This window comes from Carcharodon carcharias, chromosome 19, assembly GCF_017639515.1.
Source record: "Carcharodon carcharias isolate sCarCar2 chromosome 19, sCarCar2.pri, whole genome shotgun sequence".
Classification (NCBI taxonomy): Eukaryota; Metazoa; Chordata; class Chondrichthyes; order Lamniformes; family Lamnidae; genus Carcharodon; species Carcharodon carcharias.
The window spans coordinates 15,220,254-15,246,271 of record NC_054485.1 but is presented as its reverse complement, the minus strand read 5'-3'; the positions used below and the strand labels follow the sequence as shown (position 1 = coordinate 15,246,271).

General features: G+C 48.1%; 1 protein-coding gene across 1 annotated transcript in view; it reads right to left on the bottom strand.

Annotated features, from left to right (window-relative positions):
• The window catches only part of LOC121291367 (parkin coregulated gene protein homolog), a 982,704-nt gene that overhangs the window by 862,488 nt on the left and 94,198 nt on the right, over positions 1 to 26,018 (bottom strand). The gene's annotated exons all lie outside the window — the stretch shown is intronic.

The following is a 26,018-nucleotide window of genomic DNA, read 5'->3' as shown; positions in this document are numbered from 1 at the left end:
GTGTTAAAGTTAAAGTTGGTGATATTATCTAAACGAATGTGCTAATTAAGAATGGATGGTAGGGCACTCAAGGTATAGCTCTAGTGGAGTTTTTTATATAATGGAAATAGGTGGGAAAAGGAAAATCTTTATAATTTATTGGAAAAAAAAAGGAAGGGGGAAACAGAAAGGGGATGGGGATGGGGGAGGGAGCTCACGACCTAAAGTTGTTGAATTCAATATTCAGACCGGAAGGCTGTAAAGTCCCTAGTCGGAAGATGAGGTGTTGTTCCTCCAGTTTGCGTTGGGCTTCACTGGAACAATGCAGCAAGCCAAGGACAGATATGTGGGCAAGAGAGCAGGGTGGAGTGTTAAAATGGCAAGCGACAGGGAGGTTTGGGTCATTCTTGCGGACAGACCGCAGGTGTTCTGCAAAGCGGTCGCCCAGTTTACGTTTGGTCTCTCCAATGTAGAGGAGACCACATTGGGAGCAACGAATGCAGTAGACTAAGTTGGGGGAAATGCAAGTGAAATGCTGCTTCACTTGAAAGGAGTGTTTGGGTCCTTGGACGGTGAGGAGAGAGGAAGTGAAGGGGCAGGTGTTGCATCTTTTGAGTGGGCATGGGGTTGTGCCATAGGAGGGGGTTGAGGAGTAGGGGGTGATGGAGGAGTGGACCAGGGTGTCCCGGAGGGAGAGATCCCTACGGAATGCCGATAAGGGGGGTGAAGGGAAGATGTGTTTGGTGGTGGCATCATGCTGGAGTTGGTGGAAATGGCGGAGGATGATCCTTTGAATGCGGAGGCTGGTGGGGTGATAAGTGAGGACAAGGGGGACCCTATCATGTTTCTGGGAGGGAGGAGAAGGCGTGAGGGCGGATGCGCGGGAGATGGGCCGGACACGGTTGAGGGCCCTGTCAACGACCGTAGGTGGAAAACCTCGGTTAAGGAAGAAGGAGGAAATGTCAGAGGAACTGTTTTTGAATGTAGCGTCATCGGAACAGATGCGACGGAGGCGAAGGAACTGAGAGAATGGGATGGAGTCCTTACAGGAAGCGGGGTGTGAGGAGCTGTAGTCGAGATAGCTGTTGGAGTCGGTGGGTTTGTAATGGATATTGGTGGACAGTCTATCACCAGAGATTGAGACAGAGAGGTCAAGGAAGGGAAGGGAAGTGTCAGAGATGGACCACGTGAAAATGATGGACGGGTGGAGATTGGAAGCAAAATTAATAAATTTTTCCAAGTCCTGACGAGAGCATGAAGCGGCACCGAAGTAATCATCGATGTACCGGAGAAAGAGTTGTGGAAGGACAAGCTCCAACAACTCATCGACACCAACACCCATCTAGGACCCTCCACCTCTGCCTGTCCCTCTGTCCCCACCCTTTCTTCCAATCCCAACCCCAGCCGTGTATTCACTATACCCCCTGACCTTCCCCTCTCCGATGCTGAACGTTCAGTGCTCAGCAAAGGACTTAGTTTCATACCCTTACGCCCTCACCTCAATGAATTTCGGGCTCGGCATGATACTGAACTCTTCTTCCGCCGTTTTCGTCTCCGGGCTCACTTCTTTGGGTAGGAGTCCTCTCCCAGTTCAACGGATCCTTTTACCCATCTCCAATATTCTCCCTCCACCTGGATCCCTCCCTCTGGATTCTTACCTTCTTTCGATCTTTTCATTGAGAACTGTCGGCGCGACATTAGTCGTCTCAATTTCTCTGCTCCTCTCACCCATTCTAACTTGTCTCTCTCTGAACCTACTGCACTCCATTCTCTCAGGTCCAACCCTGACATTGTCATCAAACCCGTTGACAAGGGTGGTGCTGTTGTTGTCTGACGCACTGACCTCTACCTCGCGGAGGCTGAGCGTCAACTCGTAGACACTTCCTCCTACCTCTCCCTGGACCATGACCCCACCACTGAACATCAAGCCACTGTTTCCAGGACTGTCACTGACCTCATCTCCTCTGGTGATCTCCCTCCCACAGCTTCCAACCTGATAGTCATCCAACCTCGGACGGCCCGCTTCTATCTCCTACCCAAAATCCACAAACAGAACTGCCCCGGTAGACCGATCGTCTCAGCTTGCTCCTGCCCCACAGAACTCATTTCTTGTTATCTTGACTCCCTTCTCTCTCCCCTTGTCCAGTCCCTTCCCATCTACATCCGTGATTCCTCTGACACCTTACATCACATCAACAATTTCCAGTTCCCTGGCCCCTACCGCTTCCTCTTCACCATGGACGTCCAATCCCTCTACACCTCCATCCCCCACCAGGATGGTCTGAGGGCCCTTAGCTTCTTCCTCGAACAGAGGCCCGAACAATCCCCATCCACCACTACTCTCCTCCGTCTGGCTGAACTTGTTCTCACGCTGAACAATTTCTCCTTCAACTCCTCTCACTTCCTCCAAATAAAAGGTGTGGCTATGGGTACCCGCATGGGCCCCAGCTATGCCTGTCTCTTTATGGGGTATGTGGAACATTCCTTGTTGCAGTCCTACTCCGGCCCCCTTCCACAACTCTTTCTCCGGTACATCGATGATTACTTCGGTGCCGCTTCATGCTCTCGTCAGGACTTGGAAAAATTTATTAATTTTGCTTCCAATCTCCACCCGTCCATCATTTTCACGTGGTCCATCTCTGACACTTCCCTTCCCTTCCTTGACCTCTCTGTCTCAATCTCTGGTGATAGACTGTCCACCAATATCCATTACAAACCCACCGACTCCAACAGCTATCTCGACTACAGCTCCTCACACCCCGCTTCCTGTAAGGACTCCATCCCATTCTCTCAGTTCCTTCGCCTCCGTCGCATCTGTTCCGATGACGCTACATTCAAAAACAGTTCCTCTGACATTTCCTCCTTCTTCCTTAACCGAGGTTTTCCACCTACGGTCGTTGACAGGGCCCTCAACCGTGTCCGGCCCATCTCCCGCGCATCCGCCCTCACGCCTTCTCCTCCCTCCCAGAAACATGATAGGGTCCCCCTTGTCCTCACTTATCACCCCACCAGCCTCCGCATTCAAAGGATCATCCTCCGCCATTTCCACCAACTCCAGCATGATGCCACCACCAAACACATCTTCCCTTCACCCCCCTTATCGGCATTCCGTAGGGATCTCTCCCTCCGGGACACCCTGGTCCACTCCTCCATCACCCCCTACTCCTCAACCCCCTCCTATGGCACAACCCCATGCCCACTCAAAAGATGCAACACCTGCCCCTTCACTTCCTCTCTCCTCACCGTCCAAGGACCCAAACACTCCTTTCAAGTGAAGCAGCATTTCACTTGCATTTCCCCCAACTTAGTCTACTGCATTCGTTGCTCCCAATGTGGTCTCCTCTACATTGGAGAGACCAAACGTAAACTGGGCGACCGCTTTGCAGAACACCTGCGGTCTGTCCGCAAGAATGACCCAAACCTCCCTGTCGCTTGCCATTTTAACACTCCACCCTGCTCTCTTGCCCACATGTCTGTCCTTGGCTTGCTGCATTGTTCCAGTGAAGCCCAACGCAAACTGGAGGAACAACACCTCATCTTCCGACTAGGGACTTTACAGCCTTCCGGTCTGAATATTGAATTCAACAACTTTAGGTCATGAGCTCCCTCCCCCATCCCCATCCCCTTTCTGTTTCCCCCTTCCTTTTTTTTTCCAATAAATTATAAAGATTTTCCTTTTCCCACCTATTTCCATTATATAAAAAACTCCACTAGAGCTATACCTTGAGTGCCCTACCATCCATTCTTAATTAGCACATTCGTTTAGATAATATCACCAACTTTAACTTTAACACCTATGTGTTCTATTGTACTATTATCGTTGACATCTTTTGATGATCTGCTTCTATCACTGCTTGTTTGTCCCTACAACCACACCCCCCGCCTCCACCTCTCTGTCTCTCTATCTCTCCGCCCCCCACACACACACCTTAAACCAGCTTATATTTCAGCTCTTTCCTGGACTCGAACTCAAGTTCTGTCGAAGGGTCATGAGGACTCGAAACGTCAAGTGCCAAGGCAAGCTGGTCAGAAGAAGCGCTTCGCTTCTCTGGGATGTCACCCAATTGCTTTACAAGCTGCTAGGCCCTCTAGCCCTTACACTTGACACCCTCTCAACCCCACCCCCGCCCCCTTGCCCCCTCATGCCCCCCCACCATGGCCGTTCACCCAGTATCCACTATCGTCTCAGGAGGTTTGTAGAGATGAGAAAAAAACCTTCTAACAATCAAATTCACCTCACGGTCCCACACACTTGATAGCGAAAAAAACTCTGATTCATGAAATCCATTCAAAACTTTTAAATCTCCCCAAGTAGTTAACCTCTTATAAAAATAAACAAACTTCTATGCAGACCTTGCATCAAAGATAGCTAATCCTTTAGTAGCCTCTTTAAACTGTCAAGCAAACTGTGAAATCAGAACGCCCCTACTGAGATAATTATACCTTTTTACATTCAGCCAAACATTTATAATGACAATAATAGCCCTTGGGAAAATGTCAACAAATAACTCTATTGGAACTGCATGGCCAGATGGTAATGTTTTCGTTTAACCTACGCCAGATGATGTCTCAATCAAAGCAGTCCAGCAGGGTCTTTTTTTTAATTCTCATTGGCAGCTCCAACCTGTTTTTCCAAGTTTAAAAAGCAGGGGATTTTAAAACAAACTTCTCTTCATTACACTTAAACAGACCTTATCCACCTTACAAGAGCACTCACGTCTACTGCATAAATTGGTGACTTCCATTGTTATGATCCCCATAGAGACCATTAACGTTTGAAGAGAAATTCAAAATTCCTGCTATTTATTGAAAGAGTGAAGCCACAAGATTACACAATTTAAACAAATGAATGTTACTACACAAGAATCAAGTAAAGCAAACACTACTAAATGAGAACTATCTTAGTTATTATTTATATGTTACATCAAAAAGCACAACAAAACAGAATCACTTGTACTTCAGACTAAACTTCTCAACTAAACCTCCCTTTTCCTTATGACTGCCCAGAAAGCCTTTGGCTACATATCAGGATCTTGAAAGTTATTTACTTTCTTCGGACTAACCCCAAACCTTTTCCACAGCTTCCTTGTATGGTCTGGGACTTTTCAGCTCAAGCCTGAACTTTGCTTGCAATTCCTGTATAGTGGTTTCAGCAGAAAATGAGAAACACCCATTGTTTCCAATAACCCTGTTCTCCTGGTCCACAAATGCTCCAAGTTCTAGAAACGTCAACTCTTTTCTTCTCCGCCAATGCTGCCAGACCTGCTGAGTTTTTCCAGGTAATTCTGTTTTTGTTTTGGATTTCCAGCATCCGCAGTTTTTTTGTTTTTATGCCTTGACACTTGCCCACACCCACACCCGTAGCCACCTAGAATTTGCTTCCAGTGTCGGCCAGCCCAAATCAATCCTGATCCTGCCTCCCTGGGACAAAAATTGGGTCTAACAGGGCCATTTAAACTGAGGTAGGTTAGCCGAGTTTGGGAATTTCCTGACTCAAGAAACGTGCCTTAGTAGTGAAAATCTGGGCACAGGACTGTACAAAGTTCTCTTAGTGAATAGTCTAACCACTGTTCCAGTCCATATAATTTCTCTGTGTTGAATTCTATTTGTGTAGAAAAGACCCCCAGTGCCCTCCTGGGGCTTTTTATGGCTTCATTAATCTCTGATTCCTTCTTTTAATGATTTGAGTATGTTTTATTTTTTATTAATTAGATCATCACTGATCTGTAGTTTAACTCCATTTAGCTGCCTTGGTTCTGTAACTCTCAATTCCCTTCCCTAACAAAAAGCTATCAACCTCATATCTTTGGAGGGCAAAGCTCCAGATTTCCACTCCCCTTTGTGTGAGGAGGTGAAAAGGCCTGGCTCGAATTTTATGGTTACACCTCCTTGTCAGGACTCCTCCCCCCCACCCCACCAGATGAGATCATTTCTGTCTAGACCTTATCAGGTCCTTTAGTCACCTTAAACACCTCATGAAATATTCCGTTGCTGCTCCAATGATTCTCTGGCCAGATTGCAATCAGATTTACTCAAAGTGGGAAGAGGCCAGGTTTGTGGGGGTGGGGGATGGGAGGTGGCAGGGTTGAGGGTGGGGCCGGTAGGGGGCTAGGACAGCCAGTAAAATTTTCCAACAGGAAACCTCATGTCCTGCTAAATTTAATGGCAACATGGCTTTTTTTTAATGGACATCCCATCCAACAGCAGATCAGCTCCATGGATGGGCTACATATCAGGTCAGCTTCGTAGGCTGGCTGTATATCAGGCTAGTAAACTGCTGGGGAGAAAGGTGGGGGGAAATTGGATATCAGGGGCCGGGGAAGGGGGTAGTTCAGACAAGGAGGCGTAACCATAAAATTCGAGCCAGGCTTTTTCACCTCCTCACACAAAGGGGAGTGGAAATCTGGAGCTTTGCCCTCCAAAGATATGATGTTGATAGCTTAGTTCAGACACCACAAGGAGCATGAAGAGGTAAGTTGGGGCTAGAAACCCCTGGTGCTCCTGGCCCACAAGCAGTGCAATAAATGTATTAAATGTCATTGAATCTCCTTGCTTACCTTTTCTTGCAGGGATTCCATGACTCCAAACATTAAAATTTAAAATTGAGTAAAAATGGAGGCAAACAGCTTCTTTAAAAAATTTTACAGTCTGACCTACCCCTGTAGAGCAGATTAGTCACCTATTCTTGGACCTGCCTTTCTTAACAAACACCAGAAGTGGTGGAGTAGAGGTGGGTTGAGGTTTGGTTTGAGAACTTTACATTTTTTTTAACCTTGTCATCCATCCTTGGGGGTTAAAACACTCCCCCCCCCCCCCCAATATTCCAGAAGTAAACTCTAAATTTATTCTGGAAATTTATTAAATAGCAAATATTTTTACTTGACAGGAAGTGTCAACCATTTCCACGATTTAGCTTTCCTTTAAGGTCCAACTTAAGGTCAACAACAACTATTAAAGTCTACTCTTAATATATAATCTTACTCTACTCTTCTTGGCATGCGGGTGACAATTGCAATGCTGTTAGTTATTGCCCATCTCTAGTTGTCCTGGTACAACATCAGAGGGCAGCTAAGAATCAATCATATTGACGTGAGACGAGAGGTATATACAGCAGACTGGATAAGAAGAGAAGAAGAGAGGAGTTTAGAAGAGTAAGAGGCAACTTGATTGAAACCTTTAAGATCCTGTGGGGCCTTGACAAGGGTGGATGTGGAGAGGAAGTTTCAGCTTGTGGGAGAATCTCGGCGGGTCCTGAGTCTTTGGAACTCCCTTCCTCTAAAGGCAGAAGAAGCAGGTTCTTTGAATATTTTTAAGGCAGAGCTGGATAGACTTTTGATAAGCAAGGGGGTGAAAGGTTATTGGAGGTAGGCAGGAATGCAGAGTGGGGGTTACAATCAGATCAGCCTTGATCTTATTGAATGGCAGAGCAGGCTCGAGGGACCAAGTGGCCTACTCCTGTTCCTAATTTGTATGTTCGTATTACCTTCTCTGAAGAATGCCAGTGAACCAGTTTGTTTTTGGGGACAATCTGGCAGTGTTGTTATGCTTTTACTGAGAGCAGCATTTTTTTTTATTTTCAGAGTTTCTTCTAAGTAAACGGAAATGCAAATTTTAAAACATGCATGGTGGCATTGGGATTTATGTTCTCCGAATTATCCCAGGTCCCTGAATTGCTCTTTCAGTAGACAGCTGTGCTGCCATTTTAAGTTCAAACCTAAACATACCAATTTTAAATGATCTTTGAGGGAGAATTGTGGATTCTGTGGATCAGTGGGCTGGATTTGACATTTTCTGGTGAAGTGAGGGAGGCAGAACAGAAAGAGTGTGGTCCACCTGCTCCCGCCCCCCACTGTCTCAGATTGTTGAATCAAGGGTTGGATGGCCAATAAGCAGCTGCCCGGCAGGAAACCGGCCAATGAGCAGTATGAAGGAGGCTCCGTGTCCAATCAGGAGTTTAGGCCGGTATGCGGTGTGGCAGAAGGGTTATGCGGCTACAAATTTAAAGGTCTCCAGCTCCCTGAGTCTGTCTTTATTTCTTCCGGCAGGCTCAAAAATGTCAAGAAATAAACTCAAAAACCATACAAACACTGCCGTCTTCAACAGCAGAATCTGCTGCTACATTCAACCACAGTCCCGGTGGCAGGACTCCTCTGCCCTTGTGCTACCCCATCATACCTGCAGTAAAACGCTTCTAAAATTCTTCCTGCCCACTGCCGAATAAAATGCAGCAGGCAATGAAAAATTGTATTCAAGTGGCCCTTTAACAAGCACAATGTCTTGTTAATTGGTAATTTAAAAATGACGGGCGGTGTGGTAAAGTGGTGTTATGTACTTTTAAGAGAATGCAGTTAGTTGACCATGTGTTTGACCAATCGTTACACAGCCCAGGCTTCTTGGGTAACTGCAAGTTTAGAGCTGGAGGTGATTGAGGAAGCACATATGGCGTTAGTGTTCTGTTCTTAGTTCCAATAAACCACCAGTGTTTATCCAGTTAACCGGTCTCTCTGCGTATGTTGTTTCAAGCACCAACTAATGTGTTGATATCAGGGGCGCCAGCCAGCATTTGCCGGACAAAGCAAACCTGTTAACCAAAAGCATAAAAGGCAATCTCTGTCATTTCAGAGACTGAAGCGAAGACATTTTATTGCCGATCCAACGTCATCACCCCATATTTTATATTTGTGTCGTGTGGGGGGAGGGAGGGGGGAGGGGGGAAGGGAAGAGAAGGCGGGAGGGGAGGGGGGTGCAGCCTGCCAGATTTGCACCCATCACATTCCTCAGGGGTTGGAGCAGGAGATCACCTGTACCGGGTCTCTTGCCATTCCCTCGAGTCTCTTGGCTCCCTTGTGAAGGGGTGAAACATCTGATGACCAAAGACATTGATTTCCATAACCTGGAGGCAGCATTCTGTCAATTTGTTTGGGACCCAGCTTTTCTTTGACGACAGGTAGTCCAAGTGAGTCGTGTCTGGAAAGTGGTTTTGCGCTTGCCAGAATTATGTAAATAGGATGCCCCACTCCCTCACTGAACCTGTAATCATGGGCACCATCAGGATAGTGAAGAAAATAAATAGGGGCCAGTATTGGAGGAAATATAGAGTTAGCGGATCAAATCGGAGACAGCAGTAAAAGGGTTTTCAGTTTTGTTTATGGTATAAAGAAAATCAAATAATGGGTGGTTAAACTGGACAAAACTATTATGGACAAATTGAATATGGCAATTATTGAAAAAATTCTCTACATCACTTTTCACAAAGGGGCATTGTGGACAGATTCTATTCATGGTAAATGGGACCATAGAAGTTAGTGAAGAATGATTTATTCAGAAACTGGATAAACTAAATAATCAAAAAGCTCCAAGGCCAAGTGAGAATTAAAGAAAGAAACTTACAATATTTTCTTTGGTTGATATTTTGCAGAACTTAAATAATGGAGAAGTGCAGAGGACTAAAGGACAGTAAATGTAGTTCGCACAATTCCATCAAGGTAATAAGCCATGATTTTATTCATTACAGGCCAGTTATCCAAATACTTAATGGAAAACCGCTTGAAGGCAAGTGCTACTGGATGCTATAATTGAACATTTAAAGAATAAAGGTCTCACAGGGACCTGGCAACATTGTTTTGCAAGCAGGTAATGCTGTACAAACTTACTGGAAATCTTTGAAAGGATCAAAGTTAAAGGGTCAATGTCATTCAGTAATTGTCCTGCATGGAATATAATCTACCTGGAAAAATAGCCCCCCAGAGGTTCACATGGATCTGTTCCAAAACAGCTGTGATTTAGAATTGCGAATTTAAGGACGAAACGAATTATGTTTTGCTTGATATTGCTGGGGGCTCCAAAAACACTAACAGTTGTAAAAGAGTAAAGGGTAACTCCAGTTCAAGCATTCAAATGACCTACGAGCTTTATGATTATTTAACTTTTCCCATTTGCAATTACAATATTAGTGATGGCACAAAGTTCTGTGGCCAGGAAATGAGGAGAAGGGAGACTGAACATCTTCTGAGACACTTGGTCCAATTACAAAGCTAGCTAGGCCAACACATGGCAAGTACAGTGAACGTGACCAAAGCCAGGGTGATGTACGTAGACTAGGAGTGAGCATAGCTTACCATGGAAAGGGTTCCCTTTACCGAGGCTGAGAAAGATAAGCTTTTGGGGCTGATCGTTGATCAACCTCTGAAAACATCTGGCCAGTGTGCGGCTGTTATTAATAAGGCAAATCAGACATTGGAGGGCAACTGTGCAGACATTTTACAGATTAACAATGAAAACTTTGGTTATCCTATTTGAAAAGGATCTTGATACTTTAGAAATGTCAGAAATGACAAAGTTCTGAGCAAACATACGAACGAGGAGCAGGAGTGGGCCATCCAGCCCCTTGAGCCTGCTCTGCCATTTAATAAGATCATGGCTGATCGGATAGTAACCTGAAATCTGCATCCCACCTACCCCTGATAACCCCTTTGCTTACCAATAATCTATCCACCTCTACCTTAAAAATATACAAAAGTCAGGATTTTGCCCCCATTGTGAAGGCTCAGCAGGAACGAGGTGGGGGCAGACAGGAAGCCGACCACCGTCCGCAATCGGACCATGACCACAATTTCATGCTGGGTGCGCCAATTAAGGCCTGCCCAGCGTGACACACGTGCTGCAGTGCTGCCTGTGTTTGGGGGGGGGGGGGGGTGGGAGGAGAGCTGGGATGGAGGGCGAGAGGGGAGCTGTGCACATGTGTACGCAGGAGCAGGCAGGAAAAGCTGTCTGAGGCACAGAGTTGCCTCAGGGAGATGAAGATTTTAAAAATTGACTTCCCATTGTTCCCTGGGACATGGCACATGCTGAGAATACACCAAAAGGCAAACAGGTATTTTGGTATCACCCTTTGCATGTATTAATTGTGACAAGTTTCTGGGGGGGGCTTCTCTAACTCCAGTTGTTGATAAGCATGACTCATATCAATCTTCGTGTAGGCGGTTCCACCTGCCAACTTGGCATTCAGGTCTTCGATTTTTGGTATAGGGTGTCTGTCCAACTTAGCCACTTTATTAACTGTCAATTTGTAGTCTCCACAAATTCAAATGCTTTGGTCAGGTTTCAGTACGATGAATGGGGTTTCGTTCTGAGAACTGCATATGCTGTATCATTCCCCAGCTTCTCTAATCTATCCAATTTGGTACCTACCTTTTCCCACATTGTATACGATACTGGCCTTGCCTTCATGAATCGGGGGATAATGTCTGGCTCCACATGAATTTTTGCTTGTAGTCCCTGGATCTTCCAGAGTTCACCTTGGAAAACTGAGGTATATTTTTGTAGTAGCTCAGGTAGCCCACTGGCTCTCAGCTGGAAGATCTCAGTCCAATCCAATTTAATTTCTTTCAACCAGTTTCATCCAAGGAGGCTTGGCCCCTAACCTGCTACCACCATCAATTTCACCGATTGACTTCCGCACTGTACAGTAACACTGCTTATGCCTTTGATTTTGGTGTCTTCTCCCATGGAGTCTGTTTCTTCCAAATTTAAGTTACATTCTCCATGATTCAGATATGTGAAGGTATGCTCACCTATTAGCTTGGTGGATGCTCCTGTGTCCACCTCCGTTCTGATAGGTCAGTCATTCACCCTCAATGTTACATAGATAGATTCTGTTCATCTTACCTTTAAATTATACAATGAATAAATATCTGAATCTGTTACTTCAGGCTGTTTATGGGTCTCATGGGGTTTTTCTTTTGATTGAAAATCTGCCTGATTCTATCCTCGCAATGTCTCCTGAGGTGTCCGTTTCGATAACAATGAAAACATTCAATTTTTTAAAACTTCCATTCATTACAAGGTCTCAGTTACCCCTATTACCATTATTCCATGTTTTCGTTGCTAAGTCCTTTCTTTTTATTTGTCTGCAAGCAAAGGCTTCTTCCCACTTCTCACAGGTGCTATGCATTTTGCAACCTGTTTGGCCGTGGCTCCCCACCCAACATGAAGGACAGCGCCATTTTGCTCCCTGTGCGGCTTTCGAGTCCCTCACTGCGCTTTCCGTGGTCAGTGCTATTTCTAGCGCCTTCTGAAAATCTAAATTTGTTTCAGACAGTAATCTCTTCTGAATCACATCTTCATTTATACCGCAAACCAAATGATCTCCAAGCATATTATCTATAAGTGTACCAAACTCGCACTATCCTGTTGACTGTTTCAGACTCGCCACATAACAAGCAATTGTCTCCCATGGGCTTTATTTCTTGAATTAAGTTTGAACCATTGTATTGTCACCAATGGTTTGGGTGGGTAATGACTCTTCACAAGGTTCACCAAGTCATCAAAACTTTTCGAATCCAGGGCACTAGGTGCCATCAAACTTTGAATCAATCTGTAGGTCTTATTCCCAGATGTGGATCAGAAAATCGTTGGCCTTTTCTCTTCCCCCAAAATGTCATTAGCTTGGAAAGAGAAAGCGAGGCGCCCAACATAATGAGATCAATTGTCCGCGGTTGGATCGAAAGAGTCAACTCTTCCAAAGTGCGGCATGCTTTGAGGGGACTGCTTCGATGATTAGGATGGAAATTCTACTTATAAATACCATGCGAGGTATGACCCGATTTCAGTTCAGTTGATTTCCTTCCTTGCTTTTTCTTGCTTTTTCCTCGTCACCAGTTTGTTGGATCCTGGTCCTTAGTTTAGTTGGACTAATGGATTCAGATTGCATGCCTGTTTTGGGATGACTGAGTTGGTACCATAGACAGAGTAGTTCTTATGTACAACATATTCTATTTATTTACAAAGGAACTCAGCAGTTACACTTGTGTGCTTACACTCAAACCTTGTCTCTACATTACAGACTCTAACTCTGGACTATTCCTACTGACTACTGACTGCTAAGCTAGCCACGCTACTCTGCTATTGGATATTTAGGTCATGTGATCTTCCATTGTAGCATTCTTCTTAAAGGTATATTACACATCAGATTACCACATCATCTCAGAAAATGGTACTGCATTTACGAGCGCTGAGTTCCAACGATTTATCAGCCTTAGTGGTATCAACCATGTGAAGACTGCACTGTACCTTCTGTCATCTAATGGACTGGTGGAAAGGGCAGTACAAACTTTTAAGGTGGGAATGAAAAAGTTAACAGGTGATTTGTTGAAGCCCAAACTTGCCCTTTTACTATTTCGCTACAAAATGACCCCACCGCACCTCCCCCGCCCTCCCAACACCCCCCACCCCGCCCCCCCGCCACCCCCACACCACGATAGGAGCAACACCTGCAGAATTACTGATGAGGCGCTGTCTTCAGACAAGACTAAGCCTGATACTTCACAATTTGGAGGGGAAGGTGGAGAAAAGTCAAGGGAACCAAAAAGTGACTCATGATTTGCATAGTCATGGGTGACAATTTACTGTTGGAGAAGTAGCATATGTACGGAATTTCAGTGGAGGATCGAATTGGTTATCTGGTAAAGTAAGTTCTGTGACCGGACAATTGTCATGCCACATGGAAGTGGAGGGCTGGATCACCCATAAGTATATGGATCATTTAAGAAAAAGAGAGATACCCAACAAAATGACCCGTAACCATTGCTGAACCGGTGGTTCCTGCTGAAGTTGCTCAACCAAGGACAGACATGCCCAATATATCTGTCAGAGTGAGACACATTGAACCGCCTGCACATAATGAGGAACCTGATGTTAATGCGGTTCCAGAGAATGTGTTTCTTACAAAAGAATCTGAAGTTGTAGAGCTATGATATTCCACATGGTTCAGAAACCACCTGAAAGATTGAATGTGTAATTTCATGACCTGTATAAATATGTAATGTCATGAGATAAATATCCTTGTAAATACAAAATGTACAGAAATGTTAAAGGGGGAGGAATGTAGTAACTATAGTTTTGGAAGACGTTGGACTGTAGCTTTAAGAATAATCCTGTGTTGTAAGACCACATGATCTGTGTAAACCAATGGGCTAACAGCACGGGGAACCCCTAGGTGAGAGTTCTTCATTAGTTATGGAGTTTGATGCGCACATGTATGGCTGTACCTTCGGTTGGTGAGCAGGCGGGGGGGCCGCTTGCCGACACGTAAAATGACGCGGGTGACGTGGGCCACATGGCTGACATCACCCTGCGTCATTTAGATTTTCAGTTCGGCGGGCGCGGAGCCGAGTTGGCTGCACACCCGTTAAACTATCAACAGCCACTTAAGGCCTTTAAAAAAGTAATTAAGCCAATTAATGGAACTGCCCGTCCAATCCTAAGGCCGGCGGGCAGGTAAGGAGGCCAGGCGGCCTTTAGAAAAAACATGAAACCTCATCCACGGGCAGGATGAGGTTTCATGAGGGCTTTAAAACGTTTATGAAATGTTGAAATAAAAGAAACTGACATGTCACAGCTCATGTGACTGCGTCAGGAATTTTTTTTCCACACTTCCACAAATTTTTAAAACTTCCAGTGATCTCCCTGAAGCTGCACTTAGCCTCAGGGAGATGAGTGCACTTTATCGTGCACATGCGCGAAAGAGCGCACTCGCGGCTCAGGGATTCCCCCGCCCCTCGCCCACACAGGAAGCGCACAGCTCTTCCTGGCGCCCGTCACGCTGGGCGGGCCTTAACTGGCCCGGCCACATAAAATGGCGGCGCGCCCCCGACTTGGGGCACCGATCGGGAACCCCCCCCCTCGTCCGCTCCCGTGCACATCTTCCCCGACAGGGGGAAAATGTTGTCCATAGTTGCTGTTGCTGTCTTGTAAATAAAGTTAAAGGTGTCCACTAAGAAAAGTTGTCTGAAGATCAGCTCTATAACAACGACCCACTGAGTGAAAAAAATTCACCTCATCTCTGTTTTAAATGGGCAACCCCTTGGTTTTAAACAGCGACCCCCTAGTTATTGATTTTTCCACAAGAGGAAATATCCTCTCCACATCCACCCTGACAAGACCCCTCAGGATCTTATATGTTTTAATCAAGTCACATTTTACTCTTCTAAACTCCAGCGGATACAAGCCTAGCCTGTCTAACCTTTCCTCATAAACTAATCCACCCATTCCAGGTATGGTAAATTCTGGTAAACCTTCTCTGAACTGCTTCCAATGCATTTACATCCTTAAGGCTCAAGTGACTCATTCAGTTTTCATATCATTGAGGTGTAAGTAAACAATATATTTATCCTGAACAATGAGCACTGGAGGGTGCTAATTCCAAGTTCAGGAGCCTCAAACAAGGTAGGAAGTTATGAAAACATTTCCCCCACAGGATGTGGTGAAAGAATCTCCCTAAGAAGGAACTCAATTCAAATTGCCAACTTGGAGAAAGGAACTGGATGAATATCTGCTGATGTGGATTCAAAGTTTTCCAGGTATGCAGATACATGAAATTGACCTTTAGTCCATTGAATCTATCCTATCCTGACCTGCCATATACAGATACAGACGTGCACACCCACAGGCACAGATACCAGCTATACAATCACCTGGGAAAGGCAACAAAAGCACTCTACAAAATTCTACTCTGAACCCCGAAGATGATCAAACAGGTTCACAAAGACTCGAGTGACAAGACATATTCCCCTTTATTGAACAAAGCTTCATATGCAGTTACATTGAGTATCCAGCTATTCTCTAAATGCTTAGAGCACTTACTGCACATCCTGGTAAGTTGTTCCATCACTCACCACATTCGTGCAATGCAAATACTTTCCAATACCTAACCTTGTTCCAAAGCATACGTGGAAGAGACATGTTCCATGGTGCTCCCTAACCTGTGGAACTCAAATCGTCTAACCACACGGATCAAAAGCAATCCTTTCATTATCTGAAGACCTGAAACAAGTCTTTGCCGAGTCTATAATTTTCTAGAGCAAAAAGCCCGAGCTCTCTATCTTTATTTTACTGAGAATAGTCTCCCCCGTTTGTACAAGCTTCTGTATGCCTTGTGGTTTCTTAATGGATTCTGGAGAATAAGAGTAATTGCAGTATTATTAAATCAGCTATTGATTAAGCATTCTGGAATTGGGATGCAGCGCATCTGAGGCATTGTGACAGATAGGAGCAGGATTGTACTGCTTGCAGGTAAACACTGCAGGAAACTGCATTGGAAGGAAATTTTTTAGGGGGGATTTTGCTTATTAGTATTGGAATCTCTTGTAGTGCAAAAGCAGATAGAGAACTTTATTCCGCTCCCAGGCAGAAGTCTCAACAGCGAAGGCAGATTTCTCAACCCTGGCAATCTATGGGCTGGATTTTATCGGTTTTGGTGGGGTAAGAGGGGCGGTATGGAAGGTCAGTTGCCTGATTGCTCCTGTCTCCGCCATCTCAGCTTGGCGAATCAAGAATCGAATGGCCAGTTAGCGGCCACCCGACAGGAAGGCAACGGTATGAAGGGTGGCTCTGCACCCAATCGGGGGGGGGTCTAGGCCTGGGTGTCACGTGACAGCGGGGCTACGTTGTGAACAAGAAGTCGGCCATGTCTACAAGTTTAAAGGCTCCCCCACCCCCCACCCCCCGTTCTCTCAATCGCTCTTTACTTCTCACGGAATGCTCAAAAAAGTCAATAAGTGAAGTCCAAATGCGTACAGAAACCCCCACCTTCACCAGCAGAGTCTGCTGCAATGTTCAGCCACGGTCCCAGAGGAAGGCCAGTTATTCCATCCCTGTGCTGCCTCGTCATAGCTGCTGTAAAACACTCCCAAACGTCTTCCCGTCGGGTGCCCGAGAAATGCAACGAGAAATGGCTCACAACTGGGCCCTTCAACAAGCTCAATAGCTTTGTTATTTGGTTATTGCGATTCTTCCGATTTCTGCATCCCCTCACCTTCCGTAATAACAGAGGTTGGCGCGGTGATGTCATAATGCTGACCCAACGCCATCACGCCCTATCTTCCATTAACAAGGGAGCGGAGGGCCTGAATTGTGGTGGTAAAATCCAGTCCCGTGTGTGTCATTGAAACTTAGAGATTGTGCCTGAGACCTGGGTTGCAACTTTTTGCTGTTTGCAGTGTCCTAAAACAGCATCCTCCTGTGTAGCTGTCAAGCTGAGATATTTGGTATCTTTCAGTGATACATCTGATATCCACCATGACTCATTGTTGGTCATTGGGTGAAAACATCCATTCCCGCTGGCAGTGAGCATCATGGCAGGCCGGTGGGGGGGTGTAAGGGAGGGAGTTTGGAAGGGGGGAGGTGTCCTGCGGGAGGAGGGAGTTCAGAGAGCAGAAGCTGTCTGGGGGGAGGAGGGAGTAAAGGGTTGGATACAATGACTGCCTCTTGGGCACTGAGCTGAGGGTGGGCGTGGTGGAAAGGAATGGTGAGTATGAGAGGGGGCAGATGGGAGCTGGTAGGGTGGGAGGCTGAGCATGCACCGGTAAAGGTAGAAGAGATGGCGAGGGTAGTTGTTGGGGACTCTGAGGCAGAAACGGACACTGGGGTTGGGAAGGAGGAGGTTGGGGAGGTTCACTTTGGGTAGGGGTTGGATTTTCAGGAAGGTAGAGAACATGCATGTTCACCTAGACATCCTGGAAAGACAAAGGTTCGGTTTGGTAGGTGCTGATGGGGAGCTGGAAGGTGATGCCGGGGGTTGACAGTGATGGGGGAAAGGGCATGGGGGGGTTGATGGAGGGGAAAGGATGGGGGTGCTGATGATAAACTCGACAACTACCATTTCACAAAAATCGAAAGTGAGCAGAGCCTCGTGTCGGACGGGTGTAGGTGTTACATGGGAGTGTGATCAGAGGGTGAGCAGAGATGCAGTTCAGCTCAGATGGACAACTGAAAGAGAACCCCAGCGGGCAGCACTGAAACGCTCAGGACATTGAGATGAGCGTGATGGAGGAAGGATCCACGTGCCTGGGAAAGTGCTTGCACGAGGCTCCGACAGGCCCTGCCCCCCACACACACACACACACACACACACACACACGTCTCTCCAGAATCACCCGTGGGCTGGCTGCTTGCAACTGAAATGCTAGTGGGGGGGATGCAGTGGGAGGACTCGTGAAGCCTGTCAATGAAGCTGAAAGACAACATTACACATCATTCAAAGTGAATATATTTTCAGATTATAAAGTGATTAAAATGTGTTCACCTGTGCAACCACTTGTGATCAGAATTTCTGAATTTTCAAGTCCTACCATTTCTTCTAGGTGCTGTTCTGACATCCGCAGCAGGGGTGGAGACAGCCTGTGCAATGGTTGGCTTATTGCCACTGATGACTTTGGCGTGGGTCCTCTGGAGAGCTGAGACCTTGAGGGTCCTGGTTTGCTTTGGCTGTCCTCCTGTGGGCCAACTGCTCCCTCTGCGGTGACAGAGGATGAGGTTGAGGGTGTCATGGGCAAAGGGGGCTCGGAGGTGGTGGACAGTCTCTGAGATCCCTGTGTGGATGACCTAGGGGTGTCCAGTTGCCACTCCTCCTCCCTTCGGGTGCCTGAAGGTCACGGCCTGACTCCTTGAAGGGAAGGAGGCACATCATGGTGCCCCTTTTCCCTTTGGCATTACTACAGCAGGAACTCACCCCATGGCTACCGCGATGGAGTGCAGTTCTGCGCACATCTTCACCTTCTTGTGGACTAAGGTCTCCATGATCTGCCATTCTTCCCATGGAGACCTCCATACATGCACATGTGGGCACCACTTCATCAGAGAACAGGTGGACGCACTCCTCTGACTGAGGTTCCACTCTTGAGGGCTTCCAACAGCTCTGCGTTGTCCCCCTGTCTTCTGCTGACTCTCCACAATGAGTTGGAAGGCCGAATCCAGAGGCTCGTCATCTGACTTGGACCTCACAGATGCCTCTACCCCAGCAGTCCTCTGAGTGCCAGGGAGCTCGGCTGAACCTGTCTCCTCCTGTTGCAGACACATTTTCGTGCTGTGACCACCAGATTGTGAACGCGAGCCTGGTCTAGATTTAGGTCCCACCCGAGGTGTGTGTCTCTGTGCTGGTGGAGGGTGTGGGTAAGCGCGGTGATGGGTCTTCCAGGCTGTTTATTTCCAGCTCTTCAATGGAGGAGGAGTCCTCTTGGCTGGAGGTGAGGATGTGGATGGAGCTGAGGGACTGGCTGGCTGAGGGTTTCTGTCGCTTGGCAGAGCTCCCTGTGAACTGAAGTAGAGATAATGAGCGCACGGCAGCAGAGTCAAAAACAGGAGAGACAGAGCACTCACAGTTGCGTTGAGAGAGAGATGATGTGATGCAGGATCCTCACATGAATGATTGCTACCAACCTCACTGTTACCGCAGGCACGGTCCATGTCCTCACCAGTCAGCATGATGCACACTCCTCAAAGTGAGTGAGGGGCCTAATGTGGGCCACTCCAGTCCTGGTCTGGGACCTCTCCCTGCTGTTGTGAGGCAGCTTCTCCTGAATGAAAACAGATGGGGAGAGTGTGAGCAGGACACATGGCAATGCGTGGAATGTTTGTGGTGAGCGGAGCCATGGAGAGGAGGAGGGTGTGAGCTCCAGAGGATATGAGCTTGATGGAGATGTGAGGGTGTGTGTGAGAGTCAGTGGTGTTGTCCCTTGAGGTGTGAGATCCCTGTGGAGGTGTGATGGGTTTGGGTGTGTGTGAGTTGAGAGTGATGAAGTGGTTGACTTACCCTGGTAGAGCAGATGAGATCATTCATCCTCTTCCTGCACTGGACGGCTGACCTCCTCTGTGCTCTGGCTGTGCTGACCACCACCCCCCAAGGCCGGATTGGTGACTCTGGTGGACTTCCCATGGCCAGAGCCGGGGGTTGGGGTGGGGGTGGGGGGGGTGGTGGTTAGAGGACATCGCAGTGGCCTTCCACCTTACCCAGCAGGCGGTCCGGAAAGGCGTCACTGAATTTCGGGGCTGCCGCTTTCTTTGCTTCCAGGGACCACCCGTCTCCTGGACCAGTCCCGGTCCTGTAGACATGAAGAGGGCTGCGCTCTGGTGCGTTTTAAATATGGCGCCCGGAGCGCGGAAGGGATGATGTCACAGCGTGGCAAACCTGAGCCCCCGCCCCAGCCAGCGATCCGGAGTGTTTTCCGTGAACGCATTATTACGGAGGCGGGACCCACCTGGGAGGGAATGCGATGACGCAAAATCCCAGGCCAGCGGGTAAAAAGTATTTTTTTCACGCCCGCTACCGCACTCAGCGCCGATCTGAGAGCATCCTGCACATTGTTTTGCTGGGCCTAGTTGGCCATCCTGATGCAGCTCACCCTCTAACACAAGCCTTGTTTATATTCAGTTGTGCGGGTGTTCTCCTGAAGTGTCTAGGTCAAGAACTCCCTCAGTCGCATCCTCGACTGCTATCCTGAAATCTTTCAGGAAGCACGGTTAGTTGGCCAGACGTTCTCTCAGCTAATAAGCTCTCCAGAGCCAGAGATTTGACTCTTGTCTGGGTTTTTGGTCTCGGAATAATTATTCCAACGCACACCCAGGACGTGTGTTGGAGGAGGTCAGAAACCATCTCGAAAAGGAGTCTCGGTTAATGTAAACGAAAATCCTTCTGCTGGCCCTGTCCATTTTCTGCCTTTAAAACCAGGCAACGGTCACTCTGCCCTCCTCAAAACTGATCCGCGGCTTGTGACAAGGATTGTGGCTTCGGGAACAGCGGCTGCGGGGACGTTCCTGCTGGGCTGATGCACATGCCCAGAATTGGGAATATTCATGTATTCCTCTGTAGTTTATGTGTGTTCAACATGAACAAGATAGCACTACAGTTGTGCTCTTACCAACTGAAAAAAAATGATGTCCTTTGAGCAGCTGTGGTAAGAGGCTCTGGACTGGATTTTCCCATGGACTTTGGGGACTCGGATATCGGAACCAGGTGAAGATCCTGAACCAGGACTTGCCAGGAGCCAGGCGGAGAGGGCAGTTTCTTTAAGCGCGTGACCCCTTTAATTTTTTTGTGCATGACCGTGTGCGCGCAGTCATTTTAAAAGGGCCCGCACATGCTCAGCCCTCGCAGAGATCTCCCAGGCGCTACTGCTGCGCTGCCTTGCAGCTTAAGAGCAATATGGATCACAGTGTTAATGTTGAAATTGTGCTGCAATAGAATAAAGCTTTTCAAGTTGGTAATCATCGGTAATGATTCCCTAATCCTTCACACTGGGGAAGGATTAGGCAATCATTGCGAGGATATATATATACCAGTTCACTCCGGGGACTGAACTTCTCGCTGAACGTGTGGGCCCGCGCCCGAAGAGGTAAAAATCCAGCCCTGGGTGTCTGGGGGGAACTGGGAGAGTCTGTGACTTTACTTTGCTGCCATGGATATAAACCTGTTTGAAGGTACAGGCTTCATTCTCCCTCAACGTACAATTATTGGAATAAACAGGCCAACCCTCTGTGATATCTGCCACCCTCTAATTCTGGCCTCTTGTGCATCCCCGATTTTAATTGCTCCACCGATGGCCATGTCTTTAGCAGCCTGGGCCTTAAACTCTGGAATCCGCTCCCCCAATATTTCTACCTCTTTACCCCTCTATCCTGCTTCTTAACTAATCGAAGGCCACCTGGCCTAACGTCACCTGATGTGGTTTTTTGGCGTCAATTCTTCCTTTATCGCATTCCTGTACAGCAGGCTTGTCCAACCCGTGGCCCGTGGGCTGGATTGTGGCCAGAGTGGCAAAGCCATTCTGTGTGGCAGCCCCCCCGCCCCCCGGAGCCACTGTTCGAAATGCCGGTCAGACGAGTAAGTGAAGTTGAAGGTTCTGCAAGGGGCTGCTCCTCCAATCACAGGCTGTTCCTCTCCCTCCTTTGCTGCAGATGGGTTCACTAGTCAGCAGCCTGTCAGCAGCAAAGGTGGGAGAGAAATAGGCTGTGGCCATGAGCATGTGTAGGGAAAAGGACAGGGTTTCAGGGTGGGGAGGGACAGAGAGAGAAGATGCAGGGTATGTGGGGGCCCAAGAGACCGAGGGAATGTGGAGCACACGGGGATCAAAAGACGGCGGGACACATGAGGCCTGAGAGACTGCTGGGGCCTGTAGGGAGAGGAAGAGGCTGTTGGGGCCTGTGGGGAGAGAGATGCTGCTGGGGCCTGTGGGGAGAGAGATGCTGCTGGGGCCTGTGGGAGAGAGATGCTGCTGGAGCCTGTGGGAGAGAGAGATGCTGCTGGAGCCTGTGGGAGAGAGACGCTGCTGGGTCCTGTGGGGACAGAGATGCTGCTGGGGCCTGTGGGAGAAAGAGGCTGCAGGGGGCCTGTGGGGAGAGAGAGGCTGCAGGGGGCCTGTGGGGTGAGAGATGCAGCTGGGGCCTGTGGGAGAGAGAGGCTGCTGGGGCCTGTGGGAGAAAGAGGCTGGAGGGGGCCTGTGGGGAGAGAGATGCTGCTGGGGCCTGTGGGAGAGAGAGGCTGCTGGGGCCTGTGGGGAGAGAGATACTGCTGGGGCCTGTGGGGAGAGAGATGCAGCTGGGGCCTGTGGGGACAGAATTGCTGCTGGGGCCTGTGGGGACAGAATTGCTGCTGGGGCCTGTGGGAGAAAGAGGCTGCAGGGGGCCTGTGGGGAGAGAGAGGCTGCAGGGGGCCTGTGGGGTGAGAGATGCAGCTGGGGCCTGTGGGGACAGAGATGCTGCTGGGGCCTGTGGGGAGAGAGATGCTGCTGGGACCCATGGAGGAGAGAGAGGCTGCAGGGGGCCTGTGGTGATGGGGGGAGGGAAGCGTCTAGTTACAGGGCTTGGATGGGGGACTGTTGAAGATGCTTACTGCTATGGGTGGGCGTTGGCTGGTGTGTGTGATAGAGAGAGGGAGAGAGAGAGAGGGAGAGTGTGTGTCTGTGTGAGAGAGGGAGAGTGTGAGAGAGTGTGTGCGTGTGTCATTGAGAGAGAGTATATGTGTGAGAGAGAGAGTGTATGTGTGTGTGTGAGAAAGAGAGAAAGAGAGTGTGTGAGAGAAGAGAGAGTGTGTGTGTGTGAGTGTGTGTATATGTGAGTGAGTGTGTGAGTGTATGTGTGTGAGAAAGAGACAGAGAGTGTGTGTGTGTCATTGAGAGAGAGAGTATATGTGTGAGAGAGAGAGTGTATGTGTGTGTGTGAGAGAGAGAAAGAGAGTGTGTGAGAAAGAGAGGGAGCTAGTGTGTGTGTGAGAGAGAGATGAGAGTTGTGTGTATGTGTGAGTGTGTGTACGTGTGAGTGAGTGTGTGAGTATATGTGTGTGAGAAAGAGAGAGTATGTGTGTGTGAGAGAAAGATGAGAGTGTGTGTGTGTGTGTGTATGTAAGAGAGAGTTGAGTGTGTGTGTTTGTGCATGAGAGGGAGAGTGTATGTGTGAGAGAATGTGTGTGTGAGAGAGAGTTGTGTGTGTGTGTGAGAGAGAGTTGAGTGTGTGTGTGTTTGTGCATGAGAGGGAGAGTGTATGCGTGAGAGAGAGAATGTGTGTGTGTAAGAGAGAGTTGAGTGTGTGTGTGTTTGTGCATGAGAGGGAGAGTGTATGTGTGAGAGAATGTGTGTGTGTAAGAGAGAGTTGAGTGTGTGTGTGTTTGTGCATGAGAGGGAGAGGGTATGTGTGATAGAGAGTGTGTGTGTGAGAAATAGAGAGAGTGTATGTGTGAGAGAGAGTTGAGTGTGTGTGTGTTTGTGCATGAGAGGGAGAGTGTTTGTGTGAGAGAGAGAATGTGTGTGTGTGAGAGAGAGTTGTGTGTATGTGAGAAAGAGTTGAGTGTATGTGAGAGAGAGTTGAGTGTGTGTGTGTTTGTGCATGAGAGGGAGAGTGTTTGTGTGAGAGAGAGAATGTGTGTGTGTGTGAGAGAGTTGAGTGTATGTGAGAAAGAGTTGAGTGTGTGTGTGTTTGTGCATGAGAGGGAGAGTGTATGTGTGAGAGAGAGAATGTATGTGTGTAAGAGAGAGTTGAGTGTGTGTGAGAGAGTTGAGTGTGTGTGTGTTTGTGCATGAGAGGGAGAGTGTATGTGTGAGAGACAGAGGCTGTGGGCTGCATTTTATGTGCCCCCAGTGGGCATGTTTCTGGCAGGGCTGCAGATAAAATAGGGTGGGTACCCACCCTGCCACCTTCCTACCCACCCCCAAGCTCCCCCCCCATAATACTGGGGGTGGGCGGGTGATGAAATCGGAAGTCCACTCGCTGTATTCAAATAGATCATCAATGGTCAATTAGGCTGGTTATCAAACCTATAGACCTGGATAATACGTGGCCCACATCCTGGACAGCCAGGTGGGAGCAGCTAGCCCAATTTTTTTACCTAGCTGCATTAAAGGGCGGGAAGGAAGGGGGGGGGTTCGATCTTCAGGGGCTGCTCTTTGTGGATGGGGGGAGGTCTGCCTCAGATCGAATCCCCCTTCTTCCTAACTCCCCTCAGCCTCCCCTCATGGGCAGGGAGGGTTTCAGATGGTCAGGGAGTTGGGGGGGGGGGGTGGTGGTGTGGGGGCAAGGGGGTGGGGCTGGGGACAGTTTAATGCTGGGGGCGTTAGGAAGAAGGGCGTGTTTTATCTGATTAGGGTCTCCCCATGATCCGCAAAAAAGCAGCCCCCCAAGATCGAACCCCTCCTTCCTTCCCACCCTTTAACCTCAGTCGGTAAAAGATCCAGCTGACCACACCCGCCCGGCTGTCCACTCCAAACATTTTATGACATGGGCAGTGTATTATCAGGGTTAACAGGCTTGGCAACAAGCTTCAAGGACCCTTGATAACCTATTTGAGGATGGTGGGTGTGCTGCTGATTTTGGCATCCACCGTGTTATGGGGATGAGCTCGGGGGTGAGTGGGAACCTAGTGGGGTGGGTACCTGCCCCATTTTACATGTGCCACTGCTGGAACTGCACCTGCCGAGGGCAGGTAAAATGCAGCCACCACTCATAGGATTCTGATTCACCCTCATGCCCCTGCACACCAATACACACTCCCACAGTGTGTGCGGGTCAGTGAGTCAGTACACGGAGACTAAGAGTGAGCTGGACACGTACACTCTCTCACTCTCACATTCTCACACTCTCACACTCTCACACTCTCACATTCTCACACTCTCACACTCACACTCACATTCTCACATTCTCACACTCTCACACTCTCACACTCTCTCACACTCACACATTCTCACATTCTCACACTCTCACACTTTCACATTCTCACACTCACACTCTCACACTCTCACATTCTCACACTCTCACACTCTCACATTCTCACATTCTCACACTCACACTCTCACATTCTCACACTCCCACACTCTCACACTCTCACATTCTCACATTCTCACACTCACACTCTCACATTCTCACATTCTCTCATTCTCACACTCTCACACTCTCACTCTCTCACATTCTCACATTCTCACACTCTCATACTCTTACACTCTCACGTTCTCACACTCTCACATTCTCACACTCTCACACTCATACTCTCACTCTCTCACACTCGCACACTCTCACATTCTCACACTCTCATGCTCCCACACTCTCACACTCTCACAGTCTCACTCTCTCACATTCTCACACTCTCACACTCTCACACTCTCACGCTCCCACACTCTCACATTCTCACACTCACATTTTCACACTCTCACACCCTCACATTCTCACACTCGCACACTCTCACATTCTCACACTCTCACACTCTCACACTCTCACACTCTCACACTCTCACGCTCCCACACTCTCACATTCTCACACTCACATTTTCACACTCTCACACCCTCACAATCTCACACTCTCACACTCTCACATTCTCACACTCTCACACTCACACATTCACACACTCTCACACTCCCACACTCTCACACTCTCACATTCTCACACTCACATTTTCACACTCTCACACTCTCACACTCTCACACTCTCACATTCTCACATTCCCACACTCTCACACTTTCACATTCTCACACTCTCACACTCCCACACTCTCACACTCTCACATTCTCACACTCACATTTTCACACTCTCACACTCTCACATTCTCACACTCTCACACTCTCACACTCACACTCTCACACTCTCACATTCTCACACTCTCACACTCTCACACTCTCACATTCTCACACTCACACTCTCACACTCTCACACTCACACTCTCACACTCTCACATTCTCACACTCTCACACTCTCACACTCTCACACTCTCACATTCTCACACTCTC